Genomic DNA, 17,242 nt, shown 5'->3' with positions numbered 1-17,242 from the left:
AAGTTTGCATAAAAATGACAGTGACATCAGTTGCATGCACAATTTAACAACTAAATTTTATGGAAGGCATAAAAATGTTAATCTTTAAAAGTGTAAAGATTTAAAAAGTATTTCCCCTATCTGCCTGATTTGTGCTTCAATTAAAATATGTAATCTATGCTTTCAGTGTTGAAGGCTATTGATTTATCTCACCTTTCTGACAACTGATGCATACTTTAGACTTTTATTTTACAGAGATTTGCTGTTTATGAACGGACATTGAATTCAAGAAACAGTTTGATCATTTTTGCTTTTATAACCCTATGCTGCTAATATCTTAACTATTCTCAGTTTTTTCTAAATGTACATATCTCTCTCAAAGGTAATTTGAGACAACACATTTATAGCACATGGGCAAATGTAACTATGGTCTTACTGACAATAGTTGTCTTGAACTTTCCATCCTGATTGTCGCTATGAATATCAGGAGACAGGTCTTCAGCTGATGTAAATTGTCATAGCTCCATTAATTTCAGTAGACCTATGGCAATTCACACCTGGTTCTACCCCAGGTCTCTGTCCCTTGCCACACACTAAGCAGCATTTTTGAAGGCGTACTGGACTGCTAAGGGACTCACTTATACAAAATTCTATTGTACAGAGCCCAACCCTGCTTCCATCGAAAATCATTGCAAAATTTAGAGCTGGAAAAATCATAGAAACGCCATAGATGTTAATAGAGGAATGCATTCTCTGCAATTTATACCATGTCTCCAGCCTTCCCTCCATTTTTTTTTCTTATTTCAGGAACTTGGTAATTCAGCTGCCAAAACATGACACTGTCCAATCATGCATTCTTTTCCACAGTGAAAAGAGGGAAAACAATGTTGCTGAATATCCAGCTCATTTTATTTCTAATGCACATAGAAATTAATAAATGTTTTATGAGAATAAGGTGTTGCCTGGACTGTGGGCCGGGTCTTGCTAAATTGTACAGCATATCAATCCACAGACTGATCAAAGATCAGGCTTTAGGATGTTCCTATCCTAATGGCCAACTGGTACAAGAGGAAGTCTACGATGAAGAGACTGGGTGGAACTTCCCCTTGCTGCAAGACCTATTATTTATTTTATATCCAGTAAAATTTCTGTAGATTTCCTATTCTGGTCAATTAGTGGGTCAGCATCTTCTTTACAGCTAGGGTGACCTGACAGCAAGTGTGAAAAATCAGGATGGGGGTGGGGAGGTAATAGGAGCCTATATAAGGAAGAGACCCAAAAATCAGGACTGTCCCTATAAAATCGGGACATCTGGTCACCCTACTTACAGCACCTTTGGTAAGAATTAGTCACAGAAATGTATTGATTAATGACAGCATTGATAGGAAATGCACCTGAGCAAACTTAACTAAAGTTGCTTTACGCTTATGCTCAAATAAATTTGTTAGTCTCTAAGATGCCACAAGTCCTCCTTTTCTCTTTGCAGATACACACTAACACAGCTGCTACTCTGAAATTTAGCTAAAGTTTTAACTAAATTTTTATGGGGGTCAGATTAATGTCAAAGACAATCAACAAATCTTGCAACACAGTGGAAAGTCTTCCTTTCATATGCTGTAAGAGGTACCAGAGCAACAACATGTATTTAATGCCAGGCAAATGGAATAAGTTGACACCAGTAGGTATCTGAAGCTGCTGTCTTTTGGAAGCATTTTTCTGATTGTTGAGACCATATGAGAAAGCAACTGAAGAGCTGTGATGGAGTAGGGAGTGGAGAGGATTGACCTGGGGATGTTGCCGGGGAGTTTTGCAGGTACTGTCTGCATTGGTGATAGGATATCAGGATGTGACTTCACTTGAGGGAGGATACCTGAGCATGTAACCTGAGCCAGGAGGGGGCTGGGGCCAGGTGACACCTTCTGCCCGGGAAACTGGACAAAGGCTGGAGGAGGAGCTGGAGGGTGTGCCTGGAAGAGACTGCTGGAGGGGGTTTCAGTTTTGGAGCTGGCTGGGGAAATGGAGGGAGACCCGGGGCTGGAGTCCAAGCTCCCTGCTCCCCAGTATGGACCTGACTGACTGTTGTCTGTACCTGCAAGCCCTGTTTTGTACTGTGTTGCTGTCATCTAATAAACCTTCTGCTTTACTGGCTGGCTGAGAGTCAGATGAATTGCAGGAAGTGGGTGGGGTGCAGGGCCTTGTCTCCCCCACACTTCATGACAAGAGCTCAGTGTGGGATTTTCAACTTTCAGCCAGCTCATTAATACCCTATTGATGCTGAAATCTAAGATCAAAAATTTGCACCATCCTGCTGGTAGCTCATTTTGAACTTTGCTCTCAAGTTATTGGGAGCTTTGTCTGAGTGAGGTCTACAGGATCTAACCCTTTAGCAAACATGTTTTGTATTTGATCAAAATAGTAATAATATCAGAGCTCCCTGCATTTGACCTGTGTTTCTCACCTATTATTGAGGTGCTGGAGAAAATGAGCCACATTTGTTTCTCAGAGTGCAGTCCATTCACTTATGTTAAGCCTAACTGAAATAATATCCTTATCCTTCACAAGTTCACTGCTTGAGGTAAATTCAGTTCTCTCACATTCCATTCATTTTTCTGAATCTATCAGATTTTTCAAACTTTTGTCTCCATGGTGCTTTGGGATGGAATTAAACAGTTTACAGATGTAAATTATTTATTTTTCTGGTAACATAACAGCAATATAATGTATGCATTTTTGCATGTATCACTGCATATACTTTTCCAATTGCTGGTGTTTATACATATAATGGCCTGGACTCAAGATATCTAAAAGATCCCCAAAAACTCTGGGATGAAGACCATGGCCAAAAAATCCTCTCCTGAGGCACAATGAAACTTTCTACCCAAAAGTAAACCTCATCTTTGCTGGAGACAAAGCTTTCTTGAGGGCCAGTCTGAGGCCACACTAAACTTCCACAGGAATCAAGGACTATAACAAACTTCACTTTCTGTTCTAAGTGCAGGGCACACTTTGAAGCAGTCTTCTCTAATATAAGATCACAGCAGTGTATACATAAACAAAAATGTAAAAATAAATAACCCTTCCAAAATACTATACTGAACACACAGTTTTTCCCAGGGGAAAGTATAAGTGTAGAATAGAATAAGAAAAGGATAAGAATAAACCACGTGATACATTTTGTCGTGTCACTTAATGCATTTCTGGACAACGTTCAGATATTACAGTGATGAGAGCAGTATAAGAACCTAATAGAATGTATATACATAAATGATCAAGATTTCAAAAAGTAAATAGTGACTTAAGTATCTCAATTTGTGGGTGGCCATCTTGAGAGATATTAAAAGGGCCTGATCCTTAGAAGATGGATGCTCAATACTTTCTGAAAATCAGGTGCTTCTGAAGTATATCAGGGGAATTTTATTTTATTTTAGAAAATCTTGGCCCATATATTTACAGGCCAAAGTTTTAAAAATTGGGTGCCTAAACCTAGGCTCCTAAATCTAAAATTTCACTTTATTTTTTAAATGAAAATACCTTTTTTAACAAGACACATTTTCTTGAAAAAAAGGCAGTTTTCATAATATTGTTTCGGGTTTTCATTGAAAAACTAAAACTTAAAAACAATTCATGAAAAAATTCAGCAAAAAAATTCATTTTCATTCAAAGTTTTTTGCAGACAATAAAATACATTTCCTGACCAGCTCGATTACTTAGACACCTAAATAAGGTTTTCATTTTCAGGGGTGCTGATCACCCACAGTTCCCAGTTACTTTACTGTGTTCAGTGCTTAGCACCTTAAAATCAGGAATGAGATTCTGACTCCTGCTCTGGCCCTTTTATGCCAGGCAAAGTGGCCTGGGTGGTGTAAAGGAGCTCTAAATGGCCTGTGTTTGTCTGGGACTTACTCCCACAGCACAGACACTGTGAAGGACAGTCATAAAAGCTGCCATCTGAAGAGCCCCTCCAAAGCCCTTCTGTTGGGGTCCTGATGTGGGCAGGGGTAGGGGGTGAATGGGGCATGTCAGGAAAGCAGCACTATGGAGATTCTGGGCAGTGCTATAACTCATAGGGTAGCCATAGGGCTGCTGGGGAAGACAAGTTGCCAGAGCTGTCTAAGGGTTTGTCTACACTACGGAATAAGGTCGAATTTATAGAAGTCGTTTTTTTAGAAATCGGTTTTATATATTCGAGTGTGTGTGTCCCCACAGAAAATGCTCTAAGTGCATTAAGTGCATTAACTCGGCGGAGTGCTTCCACAGTACCGAGGCTAGAGTCGACTTCCGGAGCATTGCACTGTGGATAGTTATCCCACAGTTCCCGCAGTCTCCGCTGCCCATTGGAATTCTGGGTTGAGATCCCAATGCCTGATGGGGCTAAAACATTGTCGCGGGTGGTTCTGGGTACATATCGTCAGGCCCCCGTTCCCTCCCTCCCTCCATGAAAGCAAGGGCAGACAATCGTTTTGCGCCTTTTTTCCTGAGTTACCTGTGCAGACGCCATACCACGGCAAGCATGGAGCCCGCTCAGGTAACGGTCAGCCTATGTCTCCTGGGTGCTGGCAGATGCGGTACGGCATTGCTACACAGTAGCAGCAACCCCTTGCCTTGTGGCAGCAGACGGTACAGTACGACTGGTAGCCGTCATCGTCATGTCCGAGGTGCTCCTGGCCACGTCGGCTGGGAGCGCCTGGGCAGACATGGGCGCAGGGACTAAATTTGGAGTGACTTGACCAGGTCATTCTCTTTAGTCCTGCAGTCAGTCCTATTGAACCATCTTATGGTGAGCAGGCAGGCGATACGGATTGCTAGCAGTCGTACTGTACCATCTTCTGCCGGTCAGGCAAGAGATGAGGATGGCTAGCAGTCGTACTGTACCATCTTCTGCCGAGCAGCCATGAGATGTGGATGGCATGCAGTCCTTCTGCACCGTCTGCTGCCAGCCAAAGATGTAAAAGATAGATGGAGTGGATCAAAACAAGAAATAGACCAGATTTGTTCTGTATTCATTTGCTTCCTTCCCTCCCCCGTCTAGGGGACTCATTCCTCTAGGTCACACTGCAGTCACTCACAGAGAAGGTGCAGCGAGGTAAATCTAGCCATGTATCAATCAGAGGCCAGACTAACCTCCTTGTTCCAATAAGAACAATAACTTAGGTGCACCATTTCTTATTTCAGAGGAACAGCCGTGTTAGTCTGTATTCGCAAAAAGAAAAGGAGTACTTGTGGCACCTTAGAGACTAACCAATTTATTTGAGCATGAGCTTTCGTGAGCTACAGCTCACTTCATCAGATGTATACCGTGGAAACTGCAGCAGACTTTATATACACACAGAGAATATGAAACAATACCTCCTCCCACCCCACTGTCCTGCTGGTAATAGCTTATCTAAAGTGATCAACAGGTGGGCCATTTCCAGCACAAATCCAGGTTTTCTCACCCTCCACCCCCCCACACAAATTCACTCTCCTGCTGGTGCTAGCCCATCCAAAGTGACAACTCTTTACATAATCAAGTCGGGCTATTTCCTGCATAGATCCAGGTTTTCTCACATCCCCCCCACCCCCATACACACACAAACTCACTCTCCTGCTGGTAATAGCTCATCTAAACTGACCACTCTCCAAGTTTAAATCCAAGTTAAACCAGAACATCTGGGGGGGGGGTAGGAAAAAACAAGAGGAAACAGGCTACCTTGCATAATGACTTAGCCACTCCCAGTCTCTATTTAAGCCTAAATTAATAGTATCCAATTTGCAAATGAATTCCAATTCAGCAGTTTCTCGCTGGAGTCTGGATTTGAAGTTTTTTTGTTTTAAGATAGCGACCTTCATGTCTGTGATTGCGTGACCAGAGAGATTGAAGTGTTCTCCGACTGGTTTATGAATGTTATAATTCTTGACATCTGATTTGTGTCCATTTATTCTTTTACGTAGAGACTGTCCAGTTTGACCAATGTACATGGCAGAGGGGCATTGCTGGCACATGATGGCATATATCACATTGGTGGATGTGCAGGTGAACGAGCCTCTGATAGTGTGGCTGATGTTATTAGGCCCTGTGATGGTGTCCCCTGAATAGATATGTGGGCACAATTGGCAACGGGCTTTGTTGCAAGGATAAGTTCCTGGGTTAGTGGTTCTGTTGTGTGGTATGTGGTTGTTGGTGAGTATTTGCTTCAGGTTGCGGGGCTGTCCGTAGGCAAGGACTGGCCTGTCTCCCAAGACTTGTGAGAGTGTTGGGTCATCCTTTAGGATAGGTTGTAGATCCTTAATAATGCGTTGGAGGGGTTTTAGTTGGGGGCTGAAGGTGACCGCTAGTGGCGTTCTGTTATTTTCTTTGTTAGGCCTGTCCTGTAGTAGGTAACTTCTGGGAACTCTTCTGGCTCTATCAATCTGTTTCTTTACTTCTGCAGGTGGGTATTGTAGTTGTAAGAAAGCTTGACAGAGATCTTGTAGGTGTTTGTCTCTGTCTGAGGGGTTGGAGCAAATGCGGTTGTATCGCAGAGCTTGGCTGTAGACGATGGATCGTGTGGTGTGGTCAGGGTGAAAGCTGGAGGCATGCAGGTAGGAATAGCGGTCAGTAGGTTTACGGTATAGGGTGGTGTTTATGTGGCCATTGTTTATTAGCACTGTAGTGTCCAGGAAGTGGATCTCTTGTGTGGACTGGACCAGGCTGAGGTTGGTGGTGGGATGGAAATTGTTGAAATCATGGTGGAATTCCTCAAGGGCTTCTTTTCCATGGGTCCAGATGATGAAGATGTCATCAATATAGCGCAAGTAGAGTAGGGGCATTAGGGGACGAGAGCTGAGGAAGCGTTGTTCTAAATCAGCCATAAAAATGTTGGCATACTGTGGGGCCATGCGGGTACCCATAGCAGTGCCGCTGATCTGAAGGTATACATTGTCCCCAAATGTGAAATAGTTATGGGTAAGGACAAAGTCACAAAGTTCAGCCACCAGGTTAGCCGTGACATTATCGGGGATAGTGTTCTTGACGGCTTGTAGTCCATCTTTGTGTGGAATGTTGGTGTAGAGGGCTTCTACATCCATAGTAGCCAGGATGGTGTTATCAGGAAGATCACCGATGGATTGAAGTTTCCTCAGGAAGTCAGTGGTGTCTCGAAGGTAGCTGGGAGTGCTGGTAGCGTAGGGCCTGAGGAGGGAGTCTACATAGCCAGACAATCCTGCTGTCAGGGTGCCAATGCCTGAGATGATGGGGCGCCCAGGATTTCCAGGTTTATGGATCTTGGGTAGTAGATAGAATATCCCAGGTCAGGGTTCCAGGGGTGTGTCTGTGCGGATTTGATCTTGTGCTTTTTCAGGAAGTTTCTTGAGCAAATGCTGTAGTTGCTTTTGGTAACTCTCAGTGGGATCAGAGGGTAATGGCTTGTAGAAACTCGTGTTGGAGAGCTGCCGAGCAGCCTCTTGTTCATATTCCGACCTATTCATGATGACAACAGCACCTCCTTTGTCAGCCTTTTTGATTATGGTCCTGCCTGAAATACTCCTTGATGTAAAGACACCCCCTTTGTTGATTTTAGCTCCCTGAAGCCAACCCTGTAAGCCGTGTCGTCAGTCGCCCCTCCCTCCGTCAGAGAAACAGCAGACAATCATTCCGCGCCTTTTTTCTGTGCGGACGCCATACCAAGGCAAGCATGGAGGCCGCTCAGCTCACTTTGGCAATTAGGAGCACATTAAACACCACACACATTATCCAGCAGTATATGCAGCACCAGAACCTGGCAAAGCGATACCAGGCGAGGAGGCGATGTCAGCGCGGTCACGTGAGTGATCAGGACATGGACACAGATTTCTCTGAAAGCATGGGCCCTGCCAATGCATGCATCATGGTGCTAATGGGGCAGGTTCATGCTGTGGAACGCCGATTCTGGGCTCGGGAAACAAGCACAGACTGGTGGGACCGCATAGTGTTGCAGGTCTGGGACGATTCCCAGTGGCTGCAAAACTTCCGCATGCGTAAGGGCACTTTCATGGAACTTTGTGACTTGCTTTCCCCTGCCCTGAGGCGCATGAATACCAAGATGAGAGCAGCCCTCACAGTTGAGAAGCGAGTGGCGATAGCTCTGTGGAAGCTTGCAACGCCAGACAGCTACCGGTCAGTTGGGAATCAATTTGGAGTGGGCAAATCTACTGTTGGGGCTGCTGTGATGCAAGTAGCCCATGCAATCAAAGATCTGCTGATATCAAGGGTAGTGACCCTGGGAAATGTGCAGGTCATAGTGGATGGCTTTGCTGCAATGGGATTCCCTAACTGTGGTGGGGCCATAGAAGGAACCCATATCCCTATTTTGGCACCGGAGCACCAAGCCGCTGAGTACATAAACCGCAAGGGGTACTTTTCAATAGTGCTGCAAGCTCTGGTGGATCACAAGGGACGTTTCACCAACATCAACGTGGGATGGCCGGGAAAGGTACATGACGCTCGCATCTTCAGGAACTCTGGTCTGTTTCAAAAGCTGCAGGAAGGGACTTTATTCCCAGACCAGAAAATAACTGTTGGGGATGTTGAAATGCCTATATGTATCCTTGGGGACCCAGCCTACCCCTTAATGCCATGGCTCATGGAGCCGTACACAGGCAGCCTGGACAGTAATCAGGAGCTGTTCAACTACGGGCTGAGCAAGTGCAGAATGGTGGTAGAATGTGCATTTGGACGTTTAAAGGCGCGCTGGCGCAGTTTACTGACTCGCTTAGACCTCAGCGAAACCAATATTCCCACTGTTATTACTGCTTGCTGTGTGCTCCACAATATCTGTGAGAGTAAGGGGGAGACGTTTATGGCGGGGTGGGAGGTTGAGGCAAATCGCCTGGCTGCTGGTTACGCGCAGCCAGACACCAGGGCGGTTAGAAGAGCACAGGAGGGCACGGTACACATCAGAGAAGCTTTGAAAACCAGTTTCATGACTGGCCAGGCTACGGTGTGAAAGTTCTGTTTGTTTCTCCTTGCTGAAACCCCCCGCCCCTTGGTTCACTCTACTTCCCTGTAAGCTAACCACCCTCCCCTCCTCCCTTCGATCACCGCTTGCAGAGGCAATAAAGTCATTGTTGCTTCACATTCATGCATTCTTTATTCATTCATCACACAAATAGGGGGATGACTACCAAGGTAGCCCAGGAGGGGTGGTGGAGGAGGGAAGGAAAATGCCACACAGCACTTTAAAAGTTTACAACTTTAAAATTTATTGAATGCCAGCCTTCTTTTTTTTGGGCAATCCTCTGTGGTGGAGTGGCTGGTTGGCCGGAGGCCCCCCCACCGAGTTCTTGGGCGTCTGGGTGTGGAGGCTATGGAACTTGGGGAGGAGGGCGGTTGGTTACACAGGGGCTATAGTGGCAGTCTGTGCTCCAGCTGCCTTTGCTGCAGCTCAACCATACACTGGAGCATACCGGTTTGGTCCTCCAGCAGCCTCAGCATTGAATCCTGCCTCCTCTCATCACGCTGCCGCCACATTTGAGCTTCAGCCCTGTCTTTAGCCCGCCACTTACTCTCTTCAGCCCGCCACCTCTCCTCCCGGTCATTTTGTGCTTTCCTGCACTCTGACATTATTTGCCTCCATGCATTCGTCTGTTCTCTGTCAGTGTGGGAGGACAGCATGAGCTTGGAGAACATTTCATCGCGAGTGCGTTTTTTCTTCTTTCTAAGCTTCACTAGCCTCTGGGAAGGAGAAGATCCTGTGATCATTGAAACACATGCAGCTGGTGGAGAAAAAAAAGGGACAGCGGTATTTAAAAAGACACATTTTATAAAACAGTGGCTACACTCTTTCAGGGTAAACCTTGCTGTTAACATTACATACATAGCACATGTGCTTTCGTTATAAGGTCGTATTTTGCCTCCCCCCACCGCGTGGCTACCCCCTCAAACTTCCCCCCTCCCTGTGGCTAACAGCAGGGAACATTTCTATTTAGCCACAGGCAAACAGCCCAGCAGGAATGGGCTCCTCTGAGTGTCCCCTGAAGAAAAGCACTCTATTTCAACCAGGTGACCATGAATTATATCTCACTCTCCTGAGGATAACACAGAGAGATAAAGAACGGATGTTGTTTGAACGCCAGCAAACATACACTGCAATGCTTTGTTGTACAATGATTCCCGAGTACGTGTTACTGGCCTGGAGTGGTAAAGTGTCCTACCATGAAGGACGCAATAAGGCTGCCCTCCCCAGAAACCTTTTGCAAAGGCTTTGGGAGTACATCCAGGAGAGCCACGAATGCCAGGGCAAAGTAATCCTTTCACATGCTTGCTTTTAAACCATGTATATTATTTTAAAAGGTACACTCACCGGAGGTCCCTTCTCCGCCTGCTGGGTCCAGGAAGCAGCCTTGGGTGGGTTCGGGGAGTACTGGCTCCAGGTCCAGGGTGAGAAACAGTTCCTGGCTGTTGGGAAAACCGGTTTCTCCGCTTGCTTGCTGTGAGCTATCTACAACCTACTCCTCCTCCTCATCATCATCTTCTTCGTCCCCAAAACCTGCTTCAGTATTGCCTCCATCTCCATTGAAGGAGTCAAACAACACGGCTGGGGTAGTGGTGGCTGAACCCCCTAAAATGGCATGCAGCTCATCATAGAAGCAGCATGTTTGGGGCTCTGACCCGGAGCGGCCGTTCGCCTCTCTGGTTTTCTGGTAGGCTTGCCTCAGCTCCTTCAGTTTCACGTGGCACTGCTTCGGGTCCCTGTTATGGCCTCTGTCCTTCATGCCCTGGGAGATTTTGACAAAGGTTTTGGCATTTCAAAAACTGGAACGGAGTTCTAATAGCACGGATTCCTCTCCCCAAACAGCGATCAGATCCCGTACCTCCCGTTCGGTCCATGCTGGAGCTCTTTTGCGATTCTGGGATTCCATCATGGTCACCTCTGCTGATGAGCTCATCATGGTCACCTGCAGCTTGCCACGCTGGCCAAACAGGAAATGAGATTCAAAAGTTCGCGGTTCTTTTCCTGTCTACCTGGCCAGTGCATCTGAGTTGAGAGTGCTGTCCAGAGCGGTCACAATGGAGCACTCTGGGATAGCTCCCGGAGGCCAATACCGTCAAATTGTGTCCACAGTATCCCAAATTCGAGCCAGCAAGGCTGATTTAAGCGCTAATCCACTTGTCAGGGGTGGAGTAAGGAAATCGATTTTAAGAGCCCTTTAAGTCGAAATAAAGGGCTTCATCGTGTGGACGGGTGCAGGTTTACATCGATTTAATGCTGCTAAATTCGACCTAAAGTCCTAGTGTAGACCAGGGCTAAGATTCACTGGGGGCCTCTCCAGTCAGGAGCAGCCAAGGATTAGGAGGGCACAAAAAGGTGTACTTAAATTCACTTTAGCGCCCCCCCCATCCCTTTGGGCCATGAGTTTTGTACTGGGCTTGTTAAAGGTGCTGTAGAGAATCTCACTTCAGGCCTCTTATTTAGGTAGCTAATTTTAGGCAGTATGAACATTGAGGATATTTTTCTTCCATCTGTAGGGCATATAAAAAAATATGTGCATTGACCTTTAAAGTCTGAAAGTAATTCCAATGCAGTGAGTTAAATGGATAGTTAAGGGAGGGGCTTGGTAATTATGAGACTTTTAGTCCTATTTCCATTGGCATCAATAGGATAAGGATCATTCCTTAAAGTCAAGTAATATAACTCCATAGTCTTAAGCAGCTAGGTCATGATAAAGAATCTGTTTCTTCCTTTGACTGAGTAAAAACTAAGTTGTATTTGAAAAATATGGCTGGAAGGTTTGTAAATAAGTTGATTCTAGATGTTATTGACATACTCTGGCATATTTTCTTGTTTGTGAGTGCAGGGAGCCTCCTCCATCTTCCTAGGGGATCCTAATGCAAAATGAACAAAGTTCAGGGGTAGCACTCCACGTTCATAAGCTCAGTGTTAGCAGTTTGTGAGTGTATGCATTCAGCTTCCCCAATTAAAAAGAAAGAAAAAAAATCAACAAGTTATTACTCAAAAAATAACGGAGGACAAAATGTTTTGGTGCATACAGCTCACTGTAATCAGTACTGGAAAAAAGGCAAAACATCAACAAATGGAATGAACTTATTAGAGAAAAAAAATCTATTCATTGCTTTTGAATAGCAATTTTTGAATTTGACAACAAATTACTTTAAGTGGATAGATAATATTCAAATCCAAATTTTTCTGCTATGCAAAATAATTGTCTGTAGATTTCTGTGTGTAAAGCCTTTTAACCTATGAATAAGAGTCTCTGATGCAAAATGTTAATGCAAAATTCATTACTGCTTGTGGTGACTGAAGCTCCTGCACCAAAGAGTTGGAATGTTGAAGTTACCAGTTTTGGTTGGTGAAGAAAATGACAGGCCAATCATCAATTTGAACCCACAGCTCATTATGCTTGATGTTTACTCTGATTGTAAGTATAAAAACACAACGTGAAGTATTGCTTTTTTGCAATATCTCCTCCTACTCCATCTAAATAAAATAAAAACAATGTTCACCATGTCTTCTTTACCTAGCTAGTCTAACAGTTTGACTAGGAGCAGTAAGAAATCAAGGAATTAAAGTAATTTTAAGTTTCCCCTCTGTTGCTGTTCCTCAAACTTATCCCTTCCTAACATAACTCACTAGTGTACAAATTGGGTTATTCTTTCTATATCTTATCCACAGCTCCTCAAAGACTGTCCATCTCTGAGATATTTTAGCTGACCCTATGAATAAATTCACCCCATCTGTGACACTGATGTCCTGGGGCAATGGGTCCTCAGTGCTTTGGAAATAGCTCTCACTTCAGACCTGACAAACTCATTATACCCAAACTCATATTTTGCAGTGTATTTATCCATGGAGATATCATGTGAGGTATTTATCAAAAGTTCAGAACTTGTCAAGACCCATAATCATTATGAGATGTACATATGTGCGTAATATTGTACATGGGTAATATTTAAGGAACAATGTTTTTATATTGAATGTATGCTTTATGGACTTGGAGTAGAAATTGCTTACCAAGAGAAAACAGGCTTTGGGAATGCTGCATCCAAGCAAGAGGAAGTTGTCACTCCTCCATAACTAGCCAGTGAGGTAAAGCAAGGCTCAATTCATTGACCAGCCTTGTATCTCCCAAAACTATCAATGGAAAACCACAGGAGGCACCAGCAAACAACTGAAACTTCTTTAAGGTGAAAAAGGAACATTACAACCTTGACAGGGGCCCTGTGTTGACCTAGGGTGCCCCCATCAGCCCAGTGCTGGGTTGGTACACTCTGTCACCCTGTCGTCAGGATCCCATCCCCCCAGCAGGGGATTTCAGCCAAGTGGGTCCCGGTCCCCTGACTGGGTCACTTAGGCAAATAGTCTGTAGTCTCCAGGCAGGCAAAACAAGCCAACAGTCTGGAGCCTATAGCCTCTCAGCTGGGGCAAAAAAACCAACTAGTCTAGAGCCCTGCAGCCTCCTGGCTGGGGCAGGCAGCAATATTTGGGGAATTAGCCCTCTGGGCAGGGCAAAGCAGTAAGCAAACTGCAGCCTCTAGGCAGGGCAAAGCAACCAAAACAGTCCATGGTCCACTTCCTATCCCCTCCCCCCACTACCCCCACCCCTTGTGATTTTCCCAAGGTCATCATCTGGGTTGAGGCAGCATGAGGGTTGTCTGCTCACCACAGGGCTCCTTCTGGTGGCTGCGAGTAGCAAAGTCCCCTTTTCTCTCTCAGGCAGAAACTGCCTCCTCCTGCAGTATGTCCCACCCTTCTGGGCCAGCTCAGTCCAAGGACTTTCCCCCACTAGGGGGGGTCCAAACAAAAAAATAAAGGGGAATAACCAAATCCAGAGTTCATATGAGGGGGAGAGGTGAATGCTTCCCTCTTAGGCTGTCTCTGTAGCAGGCCTTCCCTTCCCTTCGGGAGATGCCTTTGCGCAGCTTAGGGAGACATTCTTATGTCTTTCCACTCTCCTCTACTGCAGGTCATAGGTCTGTCTTCCCTAGGTTGCCACCAAATGAGTTGCTCCCCTGCCTTTTATCTCCTCCTCCAGTTGGTGAATTTGCTACAGGTGTGGCGGGGCAAGTCTGGCTGGGCTCAGAGTAGTTCCTTAACCCCCTTGTTGCCCAATGTGGGGTTTGTATACCCCATTACAAATGCTGAATCCAGTTTTATGTACAGATGAGCATCCACTACCTTGTATTAAAGATTTGTTTGCTACTCTTAGTGGGGGACAGTGTTTCAGTAAATTAGATACCTACAAATGGAGCTTTATCTGGCATCTTGCAAATATCTCACAGTCAATCAACACTCAAAAAGCCTTATTTTGTTACAACAGGTTGCCTTTTGGCACCTGCCCTGTTCCAGAAAACCATGCATGAGACCTTGAAGGGACTGAATGGAGTTCAATGCTATTTGGATGACATCCTTGTTGCCAGAAAGAGTCAAGAGGATCATCTTCAAAATCTGGACACTGTTTTGAAACCTTTGGAAGACCATGCACTGAGAATACATCAAGACGAATGTAAGTTTTTCAAACTTGCATTTGAATACCTTGGACACGTAATTGATGCCATGGGCTTAAGGAAATCATCAGAAAATGAGAAAGTAGTTCTTCAAGTGCTCCACCCAGAGAACATGTTACAGTTAAGCAGTCCTAAGAATGAATGTAACCACTACAGTAAATTTCTGCCTAAACTTGTGACCGTATTGGAACCTTTACATGAACTCTTACAAGCAAATTAAAAATGGAATTGGACTAAAGAGTGTGATTGTGTGTTTAAGGAAACAAACTGTTGACATCAGCTGAAGTTCTTATGCACACTGATACTGTGCTACCATTGCAACTGGGATGTGATGCTTCACCACATGGAGTAGTTGAAGTTCTTTCCAACATTTTGTCTAATGGCATGGAAAAACCAAGCTCTCAGCATTATCCTTGGAATTCAGAAGTTCCATACTCATCTGTATGGTAAATATTTTAACTTGCTGATGTTTAATTGCCCATTACTTTCAATCTTGGGACTGAAATATGGAATTCCATCATTAGTTGCTCCTTATATGCAATGATGGGCATTACATTGAGCTCATTCCTGTACTATTCAATTCCATAGAGGGACTCAGCACAACAATGCTGATGGGCTGTTACACCTGCCATGTCCAAGCTCTCATCGACCCCCAGAAACTTTGGACACAGTGTTCTCTTTCAATTTGCTGATGAATGTGAGTGATCATTCTGAAATCACTCACATTCAGGTTTAGGAATCTCTTCACAAAGATCATTTTGGCATTGTATGGTTGAAGGCCACAGCTCATATCTGGTGGCCAGTGATAGACAAATATATTCAGAGGAAGGCAAAGTGCTGTACTATGTGTCAGCAAATTCAGCGTGATCCTGTTACAGCTCATCTACACCTTTGGCTGTGGCCTCAGATACGTATTCACGTGGACTTTGACAGACCCTTAGAATGTTATGTTTCTGGTCATAGATGTTATTCAAATGGCCAGTCATTTTCAGAATAACTTCTACTACAGCCACCGAAACCATTAGACATCTTTGAACTTGTTTAGCCAATTTAGTGTTCTATCAGAGTTGATGCGTGACAGTGGACCTCAATTCTGTTGTGAAGAGTTTGAGGTTCCTAGCTTCAAACGGAATTCAGCACATACACTCCGCTCCACTTGTACAAATACTTAAGCATGTTTTAAAAGCTAACTTGTCTACTGAGGCATCAGCAGAAATGGGACAATTTCTTCCTTGTCTACAGAAACACACCTCATGCTACCACCCAGGAGTTGGATGCAACTATTTTCTTGAAGATGTATTGCCTCATGTGTAGCCAAATCCCAAGTATGCAAATTGATTGATGACATAAGACTCATCATTATTCTTTTCAAGTTGGAGATTTAGTATGTACTCACAACTATGGTTGAGGAATGAAACTGGTTCCTGGTGAACTAGGAAAATGCATAGAACCTGTTTTGTTCATGGTAAAACTATCTAATAGTATTTTATAGAAATTGCATATGAACCAGTCATAGCTTTGACTAGTACAAGAGTCCAGGGTTGTTCCAATAGGACTTTCTGATCCTCCAATTGAAGACCTCTTTCGGTTAAAACTCCTAATTTCAACAACTTGATGGGAGAAACTTTGGTACCAGATCCAACTTATTCCTTAGCATTGACTGTTCCTTGTTCAGGACACTGCTGCTCCACTGTCACCACATTATCCCAAGAGACTGTGAAAACCAGTTGTGCACCTGAACTTATAAGTAGTTTTAGTTTTAGTTTTTAAGTAGTAATTAGTGAGTTTCTATTAGAGGGCAACTTGAGAGTCTGTGGTTATCCACCAGCAACTTTTAGTTAGATTATATAGTGTTTTTCATTAATCATGTTGTGATGTTATCTGAATAAAATTTGACTGTATAGATCATTGGTGCAGCCAGTTATATATTTGCAACAAATCTTGTGTGATGGTTGTCAAGTAAGGTGTCTATGGAAAGGTTATGATTAGCTGAATATGATTATGCAATTTGTATGCATGTATCATTTTTGTATTTGAAGCTATGAGTATTGGCTCTATACTTGGATTTCAAATATTTGCTCCTGGGGTAACACCCACAAGGTAGTTAGCCAGCACATCTTGGAGGGACTATTCAAATTAAGTGGCTCATCAAAAGGACACTTAACTGACAAAGGAAGATGCCCATCTACACTGAATGGACTGTCCTGTGAACATTCTGGCTGGGGGTATAGGTAATAGCTTCCTACTATGTCTAAGTGGAATCATGCATGGACATGTGACTCCAAACACTCTCGTCACCTTTCATTTTCCACTAGCTGTGCTGAGAGCTTTGTTTGAAAGAATGGGTTTCCCTCTACATGGCAAAAAGCTATAAGAGGCCCTAGAAACACCTCCATTTTGTCTCTTTCCTGCTCAAACCTCTGGACTATGGACTTATACTAACGGGAACATTCTAACCAAGGGACTGAGATCCTTCCAATGATTTGGAAGCAACCAGAGACTTGACTTAAACCAGCAGTTTATTCTATCATTGCTACAAGCCTGAACAGAGAACTTGGTAATTACTGTATGTATTTGATTTCTTTAACCAATTTTAACTCACCTTTCTTTCTTTCTATGAATAAACCTTTAGATCTTAGATACTAAAGGATTGGCATCAGCATGATTTTTGGATAAGATCTAAGTTACATGTTGACCTGGGTGTGTGGCTGGTCCTTTGGGGATCAGAAGAACCTATTATTTGATGAGACTGGCTGTAAAGAACCACTCATCTTTAAATCCAGTGGTTTTGGTGGTGATGCA

The sequence above is a fragment of the Caretta caretta genome, chromosome 1 (genome assembly GCF_965140235.1).
Source record: "Caretta caretta isolate rCarCar2 chromosome 1, rCarCar1.hap1, whole genome shotgun sequence".
In the NCBI taxonomy this organism is placed as follows: Eukaryota; Metazoa; Chordata; order Testudines; family Cheloniidae; genus Caretta; species Caretta caretta.
The sequence above is the reverse complement of the archived record's forward strand: the minus strand, read 5'-3'. Positions refer to the sequence as shown.